This window comes from Falco punctatus (genome assembly GCF_963210335.1).
Source record: "Falco punctatus genome assembly, chromosome: 15".
Lineage (NCBI taxonomy): Eukaryota > Metazoa > Chordata > Aves > Falconiformes > Falconidae > Falco > Falco punctatus.
The window spans coordinates 2,789,244-2,805,823 of record NC_137595.1 but is presented as its reverse complement, the minus strand read 5'-3'; the positions used below and the strand labels follow the sequence as shown (position 1 = coordinate 2,805,823).

The 16,580-nt window shown below is 41.9% G+C and overlaps 1 long non-coding RNA gene across 1 annotated transcript in view; it reads left to right on the top strand.

Annotated features, from left to right (window-relative positions):
* Window positions 1-16,580, top strand: part of LOC308054113 — a 78,988-nt gene that overhangs the window by 55,742 nt on the left and 6,666 nt on the right. The window contains exon 3 of the long non-coding RNA XR_013923967.1: window positions 8,013-8,174. This is a non-coding gene — a long non-coding RNA (uncharacterized lncRNA). The remainder of the gene's footprint in view (window positions 1-8,012; window positions 8,175-16,580) is intronic.

The following is a 16,580-nucleotide window of genomic DNA, read 5'->3' as shown; positions in this document are numbered from 1 at the left end:
GGCAGAAACAACTAATTCATAAATAGAGTCTCTGTTAATTAAATAAGTTTTATCGTTTTAACTTGCCTTTTAAAATGGAAAAGAAAGTAAATCTCTAACATTTTCTTCTGTATTATGAATCTTAAGGGACTAAGCATCACATTTCTTGCATCATTAATAATGCAAATTAGTTTTTGTTTGGGTCTCATATAAGTTTATAGTTAGAAGTAAATATTTAATGCACAGATCTGGGAAATCAAATCACGTATGGCAGAAGTTTCACTTTATAGCTATTGAAAGTTAATGCACGAAAGATGGGAGGCACTGTGGTTTCTGTTTATTTAACCTTTTTGGCTCTTGCTTTTCTTTCAGTAGAACTCTTTGTAACTTGTCATTAAACACTGCTATATTCCTGCAGTATCTGTTTGTACTATCTTTGCAGTAGCCACAGCCTTCAGCATTTAGTACCGTTTAAAAGTAAAGGTTAAACATATACAGCATTCTTAGGGCTATAAGGCTTATATTTTTGGTCCTGATTATTGGCAGGGAAACCAGATGATTATTTACAATAGTATCTAAAAATTTGTTGACCTTGCAGCAGTTTTCTTAGTTACCTTAATGAAGCAATGGTCAGATAGCCAAATAAGATTAAACTCCACTTGGGGCCTCTCTATCATGCATAGCAGTGCCTCGTGAGGGTAAAATACTTTGTCTTGTTTACTTGCTAGCACAGGGGTGGACTGCAGCTCGTGTAAGTGTATATACCCCATGGTTGGCTTTTCTGCCCTGCGCTTTTTCACATTATTCTTGTAGTACTGTACCTCTCTCTGTATGAAAAGTCAGTAGGAATGATGCTATTTCAGACAAATTACAGACGTTTCATGACTACATCTGTGCTTTCTGTAGTGACTTTTTTTTGCATGTGGTGGGTAACAAAAACAAGGAGTATCCTGTTATTTTGTGCATGAAATCTGGTAGTGAAAAAGACACTGGAGAGAATTCTGCAGTGATAAAAATTTAAATAGACCCATTTATCAATATGACAGAGATTTGACCTGAAAGTTAAAGTGTTTGAAAGTTAAGTGGGGTTGTGTAAAGAAAGTTGAGGCTGTGCTACAGATAGACCGTAGCTTTTGTAAGTTATTAAATCAAAATAAAAGGTATTGACAAAACAATAAATTGCCTGTATCACCCGATCTAATAGCTTCTGGGAGCACTAAATACATTCTCCACGCTAAAGATGTGTGAAGCCTTTCCCTTTCTCATACTTTTGTTCTCTTACCCGAAAACATTTGCACCGTGGTTGGTTTTATAACAGACTTGGCACCGACTTGCGCCTGTGAGTGCTTTGCCAGAGAACTTGCTTGGAGCAATGTCGTGGGGAGCGGGAGCGGTGGCATTGCTCTGCTATCAACAGGATTATTGAACTTCGCAGGTGGGGTCTGAATCGCTGTCTTGGGGCTTAAAAATAATAATAATAATGGCACTAATACCTTTACTGGGAGAAGGGAGAGCACGTGGCGGTGCTCTTTGCTCTCCTCGGGAGTCCTCGGCATCATTTCCATGCTGGAAATCGCTAAGGTTCGGAGTGGGAGCGGTGCCTGCAGTCCCCTCCAACGGGGGTGCTTTGGGGAGCGAGGAGCCCTGTGGCACTTCATGCCACCTACTTAATGATGCCACGTAAACACTTTGCAGTGACTGTCATCCTCCTCAGGGAGGGGCTGAGTTTGCTCATGGAGGGGGAAGGTGAATGGCAGTGGGACCCACCGGGACTGGGAGCGAGCAGGGGGCAGCTTTTTACCGCCAGATGCATAAGCTGGGACCTGTTTTTTCCTCTGGCTCCTCCGACTCTATGGGGTTGGAGGGGCATACCCCCTACCTACAGCTTCCCCACCGAGGAGAGAATGAGGCTGTCTCTCTTTGGCTTGAAAACTACACAGATTTGAGACTATTTCCCCTCCTGCAGATTTTTCCATGGAGAGGAGCATAGAAGACATTACTATTTATAGTGCACAGTACGTGTACACAGCGTGACATCCACCGGCTTTTCAAGCAAATATCCCACCAGTTTGGAGGGGGGAGGCTTTCCATCTTGGTGTCCCCGAGATGCCCTGTCCCCTCTCCCGGGGAGGTGGGCAATCACGCAGGGGTAGCACCCATCTCCCCATGTCGATAGGCTGCTTTCCCTTCCTTTTCGATGAAGATACTTGCCCCCCTGCCGTGGAGCTGATCATGAGGCTCAAAATCAAAGCAAGTTTTCAGCACAAATAACATGAGTTTGAAGAGGAGGGAGAGGGACCCAAAGCAAGGGAAGTACAAGGGGGTTGCAGAGCATCTGCAGAGTCTGGTTTGGGGGCAGACCACTTGTGTGTGTGGGGAGAAATGAAGACAGAGGAGTGCGTTGGTTTACCTAAGGGTTTTGGGGAGTTTTCAAGGGGGCGAGGGCCAGCAGGGGGCTGAGGTTTCCCCACTGCCCGCTCCCTGCCTGGCCTCTGGTGGCTCTTTGTGTTCGTGCATGGGGTGGGGGAATCGGAACATCTTCATCTGAGCTCGATTCTTGATACGGAAAAGATAGCTGACAATGGCAATAAAAATAACAGTAAGCAGTTGGAAAGGACCAGCTCAAATCGTGCTCTGTCAACAGCTTTGCAATCTGTATAAGTATGAGTGGAAAGACAAACAACTCTGATTTCTCTTTAAGAATGTGAGTATCCATTGTCAGAGATTTAAATTAGGATGTTTTACTTGTACTGTATGTAAATTCCTTCTTGGCAAATAACCCATGTCCACTAATGTATGTGTATTTTGGGTCTGTATAGTTTTGGTCTCTGTGAAATACAATGAAATTTGATAGCACACAGAAATACTTGCATGGAATGTCAAATTTTTTGTGTGTGCTTCTCACATATCCATAAAAGAGTTTACACATTTCTAATTACTCATTCAAAAAGAGACTTTACAGCACTTTTAAAAGAGAGCCAATTTTTTCCCTACTGTGTTCTGTTTTTACAGCTTGTGGAAAGCTTATTTAACGAAAGTTTAAGTAATCAGCGAAAGTCATTTCTGAGAAAAGACTGACAGATATGAAGACTCTTTTCACACTTCATAAGAGGTGGAGAGAGTAGCCATAAAATTTACAGCTGAATACTACTCTGTTTAGCTTAAGTTATAGAATTATTAGTGTTTCAGGCATATGATAGATTTTTGGGGAGGTTGAGTATTTGAAATTATTTTGTATGCTTTGTGTAGCTGAGCTAAGCATGCAGTGCTAATAGCAACCTTCCCCTCCAAACCCAGCAACCTGCGCGCTCCTGTGGGACTGATGTTGTGCTAAAAATACATGTTTGCAGCTGACTTAGCTTCATGATACATTAATAAAATACTAGTGATATGTTCCCTTTACAGAAGCTCACCTTTGGCTATGGAAGTATGAATTCCTGGGAGATGGAAAGGAGCAGGCGGGGTATGTGGGTAAGAAGGGAGCCATTAAGGAGGTTAGCACCATCAGCATCTCTGTCCCAGCTTCTGCAGAGCAGGGACATGCAAGTTTTACTGTATGAGAGACCTGGCTACAGAGTGGTTGAGAATAAGTGACTACTTCTTCTGCATGTCATGGCCAATTACGTGTTAAAAAGGGCTGAATGAACGAGGAATAACTTGGTTGTATTATGAGACTGAGAAATGATAAATCTCCGTTTCAGCTCATACAAATGGGCATGTCTCTTACAGATAGTAATAGGCACTTGAGTGTGAATCTTTCTAAATATTATGAGATGCCCAGATGCTATGGCAATGGGTAGCACATACAAATACTTACAGCAATGTATAAATAAGCAAACAAAAGCAATTACTAAAGGCATTTGCACGTAACGCTCTCTGTAGCATCCTTTCAGCCCAGTATTTTTGGTAGTGCTTCAGATGTTACTGCTTACCCAGGAGCAAACAGCAGAAAGGCTTTCACAGTTCTTTAAAATAACACGAATTGTGTGAGCTGGAGACTAGTCCCACTGCAGTTATGTTGAGGTTTGCCATTGGTTTCAACAGAACAAGGACCAAATCAGGCAGGCATCCTTCCTCCTCACCAGGGCAGCTATGGTATAATATTAGCACAGTGAAATGGCTCACCGTACGACTTACATCAGTATGCAGTTTAAATATCCGTAGTGTAATGTTTATATTTTTTTAAATTCACTTTTATGTGAGCCTAATACAGCCAGCCTCATAAAGCTCACTCTTGCACCAGATTAAAGCGGTGTCTTTGTAGCATTTACTGGTTGTTCATAAATCACGGTGGCACTTTGTTACTGTCCACAAGCTGGGTTTTGCGCTAAAGGTTTCAATCATTAAGTTGTACAGTATTATCTTAGGCATAGTTTTAGTCCTAGAGAAATTGTGCTGAGGTGCTTTTGTCCGTCTGGCATTTGTGGAAGAGGTGTGTGTGCAGCGTGCCGTTTGAAAGCTGATACACACGGTGCCATTAGCCACTGTATTAATGAGCACTTTAACTAAATACATGGAAAATTCTCCTGTGTATTTATGCAATGCAGGAAAAGTACTTATCATACCAGTTTGCAAATGCCCAGTGTTTACCTCTGACACCTATTTCAACTCGATGTAAGGTTTTCTGGGTGTCAAACACTTAGATTTCAGGTAAGAATCTTGATTGCAGGAGAAGTGCCTTGGTTTGTCAGACCCTACAGGTTTTCAGCTTTGGCTGCTAATACCAACAATTCCTAAATCCTATTCAGTCAACTCTGAAAACTGTATTCGGGAGGCGTTCAGTGATCCTGCATTCAAATGGTTAATTTGCACTATGTTCTGTTAAAGAAAAGGAAAACTGTCACCCTGTCATTTTAGAGTCTGACACTAAGCTTGTCAAAAGAGACAGCTGTTAAACTGAATTACTGTTGACATGCAGAGAAACGGCCCTTGCCAGATGTAAAGGACATCTGCGGCAATGAAGTGGTACAGGGTGGCTTTTAAAATGTGGTCATACTGGTATTTGAATAGAGCGTCTATGGCATTAAAACATGGCCTTGACTCAGACAGTTTAAGGCAGCGAACCAGAGCCAATGAGAAGCACAAAGAAGTGCTGATCTGTTGCTGTATCCATAACTTATGCATGAATATGAAAACAGTGCTGTGTCAAAGCTATTAAGCTCTTATCTTGTATCCAGGAGGATGTGGGTTTAAAACACAGTAGGAAATATTTTGTATTTCTGGGTCCTTGAGTGTGCGGGTAGGTGAGGTGTAAATTCATAAGGTGGATTATGCAGGGAATGAATAGAAATAAGTCTTCTTGTCTTCAGCTAACAACTGCTCCAACAAGAATTGCAAAGGGCATTAAGCTTAGGAAGTGAGGGCTGGATGTGCCTCGCCGGCGGTTCCGATAAGGCTGCCAGCGTGCAAAGCGTGTGGTGGGTGCTGGGGAGGTTCTCCTTCGGAGAGGGGAGCAAATAAAAATGGAAAGAGCTGCACAGAGGCGCCTATAAAATTTTGTCCATGTATCTTATTGTGGTTTTCATAAAAAAGTCAGGATACTGAATTCATTTAATAAAAAAGTGTAGATACTGTAACTATTTTATAACTTAGCGTTTGAACCAGCAGTAGGGAATTCTGCGCATTATATAAGTGCATGAGTCTTTGATTTGCATGTTTTTAGGGTAGGAATAAAGCTGCTTTGGAAAAAAATAGTATCAGTTAAGCAATTTTGCTAAATGTATGAAAAATGAAATGTTATGAGATGCAGCATGTATTCATTACAAAAAGAAATTGATGTTTGAAGCTAAAAAAAATATTCAGGCCAAACATCATTCTGAATATGTTAGCAGATCATATCTTGATTTATTTGTAAGTTTAGCGGTGGCAGAAACCAAAGAGTTTGCCAACTGTGGGAAGAAGGCAAATGATATTTCAAAGTCGTATAGGCTAAGTTGCTCCTTGGTGCAGGAGAGCAACAACAACTATTTGCCCTAGGCAGCAAAAATCATGGAAGAGGTGGGTGTGAGAGGTGTTTTCTTCTTCGTAAGAAGAAAGTTTGTTTTCCAGGCACCTGGGTTTCACTCTGCAGAAAGCTGATGTTATTAGAGATGGACTTGTTCCCCTGAGTTTCCTCTAAGGATGGTGGAAAGACCAGGGCTCGTGTAGGTCTTGAGATGATGAGCTGGTGCCCTGCATCTCTCTGAGAACATCCCACCACCACAGAGCGCATTTAGCATCCTGTGCTGCCCAAACCGCATCGCTACTGTTGCCCCTTCACCCACAACTGCAATGCCAAGAGGTGGATGGTCTGTGCCCGTGGTCCAGCTGGACAGGCTCCAGATCGCTGGAGAGGTGCACGGTAGCACGTGATTTATGGAGGTGGCTCTGTGCAGTGTGGAGGGGCACTGGGCAGTGCTGCTGCCAAACCTGCCCACAGGGCCGCCCGCACATGTAAGCAGCGGTGCTCCCACCGGCCCATATGGCTGTGCTTGGCTGGTTCACGGCAGGAGACAGCTTTACAAGTACAAATATCCGTGATCTAACAAGGCCCATCCTGAAATCGCATTTATCAACAGCTGCCAGAGGTCTGCCATGTAGGAGGGAGGCAGCAGGCAGTGTCAGCGTTTCATCGCGGCGGCGTGGGCAGCAAGCAGAGAGCAGCCGTCGTGCTCGTACTGTCCCCGGCAGCCGACGGCTGGCGCTTGGACCCAGCCTTTGCTGGGAGGCTTCCGACTGGAGCGGTCAGGATGACCGTGCTCCCCTGGGGTCAGAGCACATGGGAATGTTTTGGGATCTGTGGAGCTGGGAGAATTGGTTCCTCAGGAATAACTTTTTTATGGGGACAAGCTAGCTTCTTGACAGCAGCTCATTTCTCAGCCTGGGGGGTTTGGTAAGATCTTGGTGACAGGTACAGGAAAGGAAATGTAAATAAAACTGTTTCATTAAAAAAATTTGGAATGTATTTTAGCTTGTGGGTGACAAGAAAGCAGGCGGCTGCCTTGCAGGACCCATCAACACCTCATATGTGTGCTCTGTGGACAACTGGAATCCACTGGATCTTCCAGCCTGGTGGGGTAAAGGCAAGACAGACCTGGGACGAATTTACTTTACAGCAATTTTCTGCCTTCTCTCTCAGCTGCCGCATGTGCCGTTCTCTGTGCTGACCCAGCAACATCAGTTAGACAAGTCTGTGCAAAGACAGCGGTGGTTCAAAACCATCCCTGTGTCTGTGCCGGGATGGGGCTTGGGTGGTCGTCTTCAGCCCACCAGTCTTATGGGAGTTATCTGGGCAAAACACCAAATACCTCTTCAGAAGGATGTTGTGTGCTGCAATAAAACTGGTTGAAACCTCTGTCTCCGGTCTTCACTGCTTAGGTAAGGCTGCAGCTCAGCGTTGCAGGTTTTATCCAGTGCAGACTCACCTATTTACATAAGTTTAACTATGCTGTAATTATTAACTTTTTACAAACAAGTGCAAGGTGGTACATTTAAATAAACAGGAACAAGCTTATTATTAGATGGCATGTTTTTCTGTGATAGCTCTTATAATATCATCATTAGTTTATTAAAGCTTACCATGAAAAACCTCTTTCTCCTAATCGAGACTCTTTCATAGAGCTTGCGATTTTGATTGACACCAAAATAAAGTAACTAACCTACAAATTATAATGTATGATCTAAATGATGTATAAATGCATTATTCGTAAGGCATTGCAAGTATCATCAGTATGCAACATACGCAATTTTAAGAAAAAAAAACACCAAAATTACCAAGATAATAATAAGGCAGAATGCAGCTCTTCTTGTGAATGTTCTCACTGCATGCTTTTATTAATTGTAATCACCAAACAAACCTGGATGTCAACAGCCATACGAACTTAATCAGGTAATCAGTCCCAGGTCAAAAATTAAAATCTATGCATTCTTCTCAGAAATGCACCCCAGCCATGTGAGTTGTCAAACAAGCAAATTTCTGTCATTGAAGTCATGTTTGTAAATATGTCCCTGCTCACCTGTTTGTTGACGTTGGGAAGGCATCCTTCTCATTTCAGTGGAGCCGAGGACCGAAACTTCCTGATTTTTGTGCCTTCACTGGGAGATGCTCTCTGCCTGCTGCGTGCTGACACAGCGAGCAGGGCTGAACTACTCCAGCTGAAGATCTACCCCCAAGCTTTCGTTTCCCATCTCAGTATTGCAGACAACATGGGAAGTAGGTCAGTGGCAAACAGAAAATAATACACAATGGCTTCCTATAATCCATCTGTTTGTTTGGGAAAGCAGTGATCTCCAGGGAGGAAAAGTACTCCTTGCTACTTTCTAAATACTGTATTTCAAACTGGGGGTTCCAGTGCAGCTTTTACGTAGCCTGATCACTGCTGGTTGCTGTAAGAAGGACCTCACACAACTGGAGGTTACGCCGTCAGGGCTCTGACTTTGCTCAGCATGGCCGTCTTACGGCGCTGATGCTTGGGGAGCACTGTGACCGTGCTTTAAATTTGACGGTGCAGGTCCTGTAGTGGAAGATGTAGCTCTTGCCCCTAGAGGTCTGTGCTGTAAAGTGAGTTAATAGCATATTTTGGGCTAGATCTGAGTGCATATTATAAAAGATTAGTTTATTTCTTGAATTTAACACTTGGCCCTGCTTAGATTGTGGTTTCTATGAATATTTTCCCATACAGAGGTATTTTTTCTCTCGTTCTCTGTAGTATGAATTGAAGGAATACACACTTGCCAACCGAGGTGGTTGTTACTTTTCCTTGCTTGGATGTTCATGGCATGTTTCTGGCAAACATCTAAAATTCAGTTTCCAAGGCTGTAGACAACAAAGGGCATGTCTTGCAGAGACAAACTGAGACTGATGCAAATAAGTATCCTCACAGCGTGATGGGAACCCTTCTCAACGTTAAAAACCATCAAAGTAGCTGAGATACGCATGTATGCTGTAGCTCCATGCACAGTCAAAATATGAGGCAACATTTATTCTGGATTTATACAGTTTAACACTGCAGGGAGTTTGGGATCTTTGTAAACTATAACCCCGCCATCTCCAAAATGTTTTTAGTGGTGCAAAATCTTTTGTGATCCAAGCTAGTTCGCTGTGTGACTAGTTTCAAGGTAAGGTCATGAGGAATTATATTGTTTCTTTAGTGTAGTTTTCCCCCGTGTGTAATTCTTGAAAGCCAGCTGCAAACTTACTCTTTGCTGACTGGTTTGGTAAGCCATGTGCTGCATAAAAATCCTGATATATGCCTGATGTGACTTAAGCTAAAGAAGAAACAGAGATGAACCGAGGAGGAAGGTGGCACCTTTTCCATCTTTCTTTGCATTTGAGCATGTTTCTTGTTTCAGTGTCTTTTTCATTAGAATTTAATCTTTTTGGAAGCACTGTGAAAAGCCAGGTAATATCTTTAGACCTGGCCCATGCCCATAAAGGTACTTTAAGATTAATTTTACAGGTACAACTATCTTCTCCAAACATCAACTTTTCCTCTTTTTAACCATAAATGTAGGTATTCTACTCTTCCTGCTTTGTTTTCTTCTTAGAAATGCCGTTTATTACCCTGAATGGAGTAACCATGCACTGAATAGAAGTTTTCTCTAAATTAAATGGAAAAGCCATTTTTTGTATATGTTTTCTCATGTAATTATCTATCATCTCATTATAGGTAATCTAGTTTTCAACAAAGGAACACAGTTTTGGTTATTGTTGCTTTTTCTGTGGGGATTTTTCCTGGTTTATAAAAGCTATAGGTATAGATGAAGATGAGGACAGAGGAGCTGCGCTGGCAGTGGTCACCAAGTAGCTGATTTACAGAAATGTGAGTCCTCTGGGGCAGAATTGCAACCAGATGACCAATACACTTTGCATTTTATTTTTTTTTATCTGGCTACTTAGCAGTTCTTACTGTTTCTCTTATATGAATTAATTTACCCTATAAAGCACCCCTTGCAATAATCAATGACTCATTACACTGAAAACCCACAGGAAAGGTTAATTAAATGAAAAGTGTGCAAGAGGAATGTTCAGCTTTTGTGTTTCTAGTGACCCAGATATTTGGTGCTTTCTCTATGCCGAGTTTTCATAGTTCAGATGGCTTAGAGTGTGGTGATATTTCCCAGACATACCAAATCCAGTTCATTTATCATCAATATCCATAGGAAATAATGATCTGTTTATACTTCGCGTTTCTCTGAGCTCTGTGAGGTTCTTGTTATGAATTCCTTCCAGCTGCTTTTCTCATTCCCACAGAAGAATTGCATGTGAAGGGTTACCGCTTAGCCATCAGTTACTCTAACAATTATTGACTGATAACCACTGGTAATTCCAACTCTCTGACGATCTCTGATAAGGGTTTTCTATAGTTATTACGCTCTAAAATGTTGCCTCACCTATAAAGGTCTTGAACTTCAGGTTGGGTAGCTGGTATAGCCACCTTTTCCGGATCCTTGAATAGAAAGAGGTTGATAATACGGAACATGGAGCTTTTACAGCTGTAGAAATGGTGTGTCAGGCTGAGAGTCAGTTCCAAACTCCTGCTTTCTGCCCCATGGCAGTGACTGCGTCCCTCCCTTTGGAGTCAGCTGCAGCTCGGCAGCAATCGAGGTTTCTTTTATTCTGGCCAATTATTTTTGGAGAAAATAAGTTAAGCCACAAATTAAAGCAATAAGAACAAGGTTAAAAAACTACCCACTCCCACCCCCACCCATGGCAAAGCTCCTTCCCTCGCCATTCTCTGCACCGCTGCTTTTGCAGTGCACTGGCTTTCAGTTCCGGTTTGTTGTTCCCCCCCCTCTCCCTTACTGTTTATCTCTATTAATTTCCCTGCATCTGTTGTAGGTTTACGTTTTCTTTAAGATCGGTATCTACCTGCAACCAGGCAGACTGGCACCATAGCAGAGCAGATGAGCTGCTCCCTTTCTAGTTTAGCGGGTGATCAAATGCAAGCCTGGGAGATTTCCCATCCTGGGAAGGGTCGAGCCGCTCACACCAGCAATAATTACTTCACTTTTAAAGTAATCTGGGAAAAGAGGGGGAATAAGAGACGGAGGAATGAGTCCTCTGTTCCATTTTCAAGCAGCAAGACTTTAAGTCAATTTAGCTCAACATGCTAACTAATATGTCCCAAGAGCTGTAAAGTATAGTAATATAGAGGGTGAATTCTTTAAAGCGCAGGTGACCAGCAGAAATCTGGCTGAATACATGGCACTGCTTCTACTTTTGGTTGTCAGCTAATAAATTGCATTAAAAATGGTGGCAACACATTGAAGATTTTTGTAATTCTTTGTTCTCAACTGCAAGCAGTTGTAATTTCTGTAGAGATGTTATACTGTGCTGTAGGACAGGGAAGGCAGCGCTGTAAGGGTAAATTAGGAAGAAAAGATTTCAATCTGAAATGGCTGAAACCTGAGATACAAACGCACATATTAACCCAAACGATGTTTTTTTTAGGGAGAAAACAAACTAAATGATATTAGTGCTGTACTGAATCTATTTGTTCTGTGAATCAAAAGCTGGGTATCTTCCTTGCTCCTTTGTAATTTTATTAAGTAAAATTATAGAAAGCTTTTGCCTTAACGTTTTGGTCCAATCTTTTCAGTGCTGCAGGGGATTGATGGTTGCATAGCTGGCTTTCCGACTACTTTGTCCCTCACCAGCCCTTGCAATTCAGCAGGACTGATGGATTATAGCATTTTGGAAATCTGGCCCTAAAATACAATACATAAAAGAGGTTGAATTGTGTATATTTTGCTCTCAACCTACACTATATTCCTTTAAGACAATAGCAAAAAAATCATATAAAATTGTCTCTTTATTTGAAGGTACTTTAATATCAGAGGAGCCTTGCTTCCAGCTAAGAAAAATTTTGTTACAGAACTAAAAAATGTTTGATATACTGTTGCATCAGATAAACTTTGTTAGTGTGCAGTGGCACAATGCTGATAATTTAGGAAGTCACAGGTTTTTCAGCAGTAAAAGATCCCCGATGATTGCTAAACTCAGTGGGAAAATGCAGCACATAAATCTGCAGTGAGAGGGCTGGGAGAGGCGGGGAGCGGGTCTGCACTCCGTTTTGGGAATCCCAAACCACTGCTGAAGGACATTAGAGAGAAACAAAAGTGAATAGATGATATCTTGGGACATAAATGTTTATTTCAAAGAATTTTCATGTGAAGTATGATGTCAGGCAAGAACCCACCCAGAAATCCTCAAGTCACTGGAGACTCCTGCTGTCCTTTGGCATAGTGGGAAGTAATCTGGTCTAGCGGAGGAATCAGCCTATAGCTGCTGCATAGTCCCAAAATATAGTCTGCAATACATCGTTGGGCATTGCAGCTAGGAGAAGTGGTCACTGGAGGCATCAAGAAAGATGGAGAAAGGTCCAGGCAAGAAAAGCGTGGCCAAAGTTGATGAATAAACCGGTTTCATGTGATGGGTAGAACTGATGTTTAAGATGAAGGGTTGTCTCACCCAGAGTTGGCCAGCCCTGGATGATTTCAGAAGTGATTGTATAGTTGAACCTGGGAAGAGCCGGAGAGGGAACAGCAAAGCCACCAGAGAAATTTGACAGCAGAGGAATTTGACAACAAACTCTAGAGAGAAAACACAGTGCCATGAAGGGGGAGGATGGTCGGGCACCTGTTGTGACAGCTGTGACTAAGCATACAATGACCAGATCAGGGTGAATAATGAGAGAATCTGCTCATTTAAGAGTGTATATACAAACCCAGCGGGGACATGAAACTGTTTTGCTTTGTTTTACTGATAATGTGTTATTGGAGTCATGTCTCTGACTGTGTCCTAGAGTGGGTTCAAAACAATTACTTATATAACAGGATATATTTAAGTCAGGGAAGAGTGGGGAGGGAGAAATGCCTGTATCTCAATTTCTGGGTAAGAAGAAAAATGAAATGACGTTTTTCTGAATGGATTATTGATTTCCATTTTTCTGACACAGGAGTATCTGTCTGAAGCACTGGAAGCCCCTTACACAATTTGAACTGTAAAGTTATTGATGAATGAGATTAAGCCTCATATACATCTTTTGCCAGCTGATGGCTCATACCCTAACCTGAACTGCGTTATTCTAAAAAGTAAACTCCTTAAAAATAAGGTCAGTCACTGCCACCTGCAAAGGTGGGAGCCCATGTCTGGAGGGCTCCAGCCTGGTCTGTGGTGGCCGGGGCAGGCAGGCAATAGCTGGTGCAGCCCCAGGCATGCTGCCTTCTTGTGATGCTGCCCTCTGCAAGCAGTCAGGCATCTCCTGGATCTGCTTCGGGGTTAAAGAGCCTGATTTTGAAGCAGCAAATGCATGGCTCTAGCAAAATTTCATCCGTATGGGAAAGAAAATTACATTTGCTGCTCATTTACCGAACGAAGTAATATGCAAGGCAACATCAGTGAAAACAAAGGGAAAAACAAAACTCATCAGAGTGGTTCTTTGGGCACCGAGAAATAGCATGGTCCAAAGCAGCTACCCGCATTGAAAACCTGATTCTCAAATAATGGTATTCTATGCAAGAATAACCACTACTACTTTAATTTTAAATGAAAACCGTATTGAGAAACTTCGAATACAAAGACAAGATTGGTGGAACATAAATACCTGGTGGGTGCAACCAACCAGCACAAAATATATTTTGAGGGAGCTGGAGCTCCGTCCCTTCTAGAGCGCACTGTGCTTACAGATCATCTTGTACAAGGGATAAATTACAGCAGGGTTTGTCAACTAATTTGGTGGACGTATGAATTCTTTATCTATTAATCAATGTAGGGAAGCATGAAGCACCTATAAACCATTCATCTCACTTTAGCTTCTTGTTTAAATTTAATTAGTTGTTCTGATTTGATTGGAAAAAATGGAGGTACCTTTGAATATAGAGGTGTCGGATGGAGAGTCTTGGATAGCACTTACTGCTGTCAGATCCTCAGGGCAACGGGTCAAGTATTTTGGACTTTTTTCCAAAATGAGCAGCCATAAGCATTCCTTACAGGGTAAGACCCCTCACTCACAAGCAAATAAAGAAGATCCTCATGGTGCCAGCACCTTGCCAGTGTGAGTGAAGTTTGTGGCAGGGTGAACAAGTTCATTTCTCTTTTATGCCTGGTAGTGTTTTCCCCCTCTTTCATCGGTTTCTCCATTCCTTTATTGTTATATATATGTACAAGGAGGATATTTAACAGGGAAACTTTGTTTCTTCATCTTTTATCCTTAGCCTAACTTTTTCTACTGCTGTCAGTGTTAAAAATGTCATTAACCACAGTCACAACAGATTAATGTGGGGTTTTTTTTCTTAAGTTCCTCACAAAATTGTTTACGCTTTCTTCCCATAATTTCCATGGGGATTATAGGTAAAGCTGTAACACCTATATGTAGTTATGGTATGTTTTATACCGCACATGCAGTATGTGGTACAGGTAGTTGCAATTGCAATCATGGAAAGCCTCAGTGGGTCACTTGCATTCCATTTTATTTCAGTTTGACTTTAAATCAGGAATATTCGCTTCTTGTTTTTTTTTATATGGGAATGCTTTAAAATGCTTTTATAAAATGAAAAGTCATTGCTAAGCTTTAGAGTCCTGTAGACAAGACCTGAAATCTGCAGCTTCACTAAAACTCATGCAATAAATATGATATACATCGATGCATGCTTACTATGGATAAATATTGTTCTCTAGGTAGTGCCTAGAAATTTTAATTAATTTCAGATATGCCCTATTTTTGTCCATGTATGCAGATTTCAAATCTGTGCCTTCGCCGATTTTGACACTGTGCAATGATGTATCCGAGCTTTCAGATGTCTGGCTCTTAGAGTTGTGAAATGATAAAACAAACAAACCCAACCGTTTCAGCCTTGTCAATCTAGTTCTCAGTGGACAGATGCCCTGGTGCTAGAAAAGCATCATCCCATGCAATACCTTTTGGCAGTGTCTAAAAAAAGCTAGAGATCTTCTACATGCAGAGGTAAGACTGCCTGCTCATCTCAAAAGAAATGGTGTTTATGGCCACACTGAAGCTCCTGGATGAGGTTGCACGGGGCAACGTGCGTAACCTCCGCGCCTGCTGTGCCACGTTTGTGCATGAGTAGGTGATTTCTGGTCTCTGGGATAATCAGTCTGACCTGCTTCTGGAGCAGCTTGCCTTTGGACACTGATGGATTAACGGGTGAATGTCCAGGTTTGTGCACTGAGGTTTCTGGAATATGCTGGGTTCCTTGTTAGAGATTGTGGATTGCATCATGAACTAATGCAATGGTATAATTAATTATGGATTTAAATATTTTGTTGGATGCTTATCCAGTGGAAATTGACTAAATTTTCTAAGAAAATGGGAAGTTTTGGGGTTATGTTGGCACACCAGCAGGGACAGCCTTGCCCTGCCGGTGCATGGCCATGGCTCTGTAGCCTTGAAGGCCATCGCTGGAGGTCCCAGCACAGTGCCTGAGCAAAGCAGCGGAGGGGAATGGGCCTCGGGGCCGGTCTCCTGCCCACACAGTCAGTGTGGGCGCAGCTGAGCCCCGGGGGTGTGCAGTTCTGGTGGGCACCTCCCGCCCAGCCCAGCCTGGTGAGGCAGGGTCTGCCATGGCAGACAAACCACCCTGAAAGTCTTGCAAGATGGGTTTGAAAACACACCGAACCCACTGGATTTATCGTATGGAAAACTGGCTATGACTGCTGGTTAATTGTTTTTTCTTTTTGGCTAATGGTTTGGTTTTAATGTCACATGTGGTATCACAAGAAGTTGCAGCATTCGGGCATTTTTAATGAACTTGTATTGCTTGCATATTAGTAGGAATATTTTCACTGCAACAACCACCATAAACAGTTTCCACACTGGGGTATGTTATACTGCCACCAGAATTGGTTCTTCTGATGGTTCATTTCTTTTATGCTGAGAATTCAGGACCAATTCAGCTTGGTTTTATGCATCATTAGAGATTTACAATTACTTTGCTATAGTTTCTTTCTGGAAGCCTATCTCTCATGGTTAATGCTATGGAGTCCTGTTGTGTAGAGGCTGGTATTAGCCACCTTATAGCAATAAAGCGTTTGAGAAGGATTTAGAATTATGAGTGGCTAAATTCTCCGTGCAGCAACTGTAATGCTGTTATCCCTTGCTGAGCTTGGGTTGAAACATTTTTATTTTTCTCCTCAAATTAGAGAAAAATGCTGTTTCTTCAAGAGGTTTTGAATCATTTACATGTAATTTTTTGTTGAACCACTGCAGTCAGAAATGAGGAATTGTGAGAAATTCCATTTGGATTTCATGATGCTTAAAATACAGTCAGATTGTATTAGTATATAATGAAGAGAAGGCCTCCTCATTTTTTATCTCACTTCTAAAAAGTGTAATCATTATTTGGGACTTTCTTTTGATTTTTAGATTTTTACGTCTGTTGCTAAAGTCAATAAATTTCATAAGTGTTGCCTTTGGACAAGAAGCACTAGTTCTGTATGTGTTATAATCCCTATAATTCACATTTTAGATAAATACAGTATTGCAGTGAAACAAACATGATATGCAGTGAATAATATGGACCTGATCTAAAGGCCATTAAAATCAATGAAAAGATTTCAAATTAACTTTTATAGCCTTTAGATCAGGTTCTAAATGGGCAAA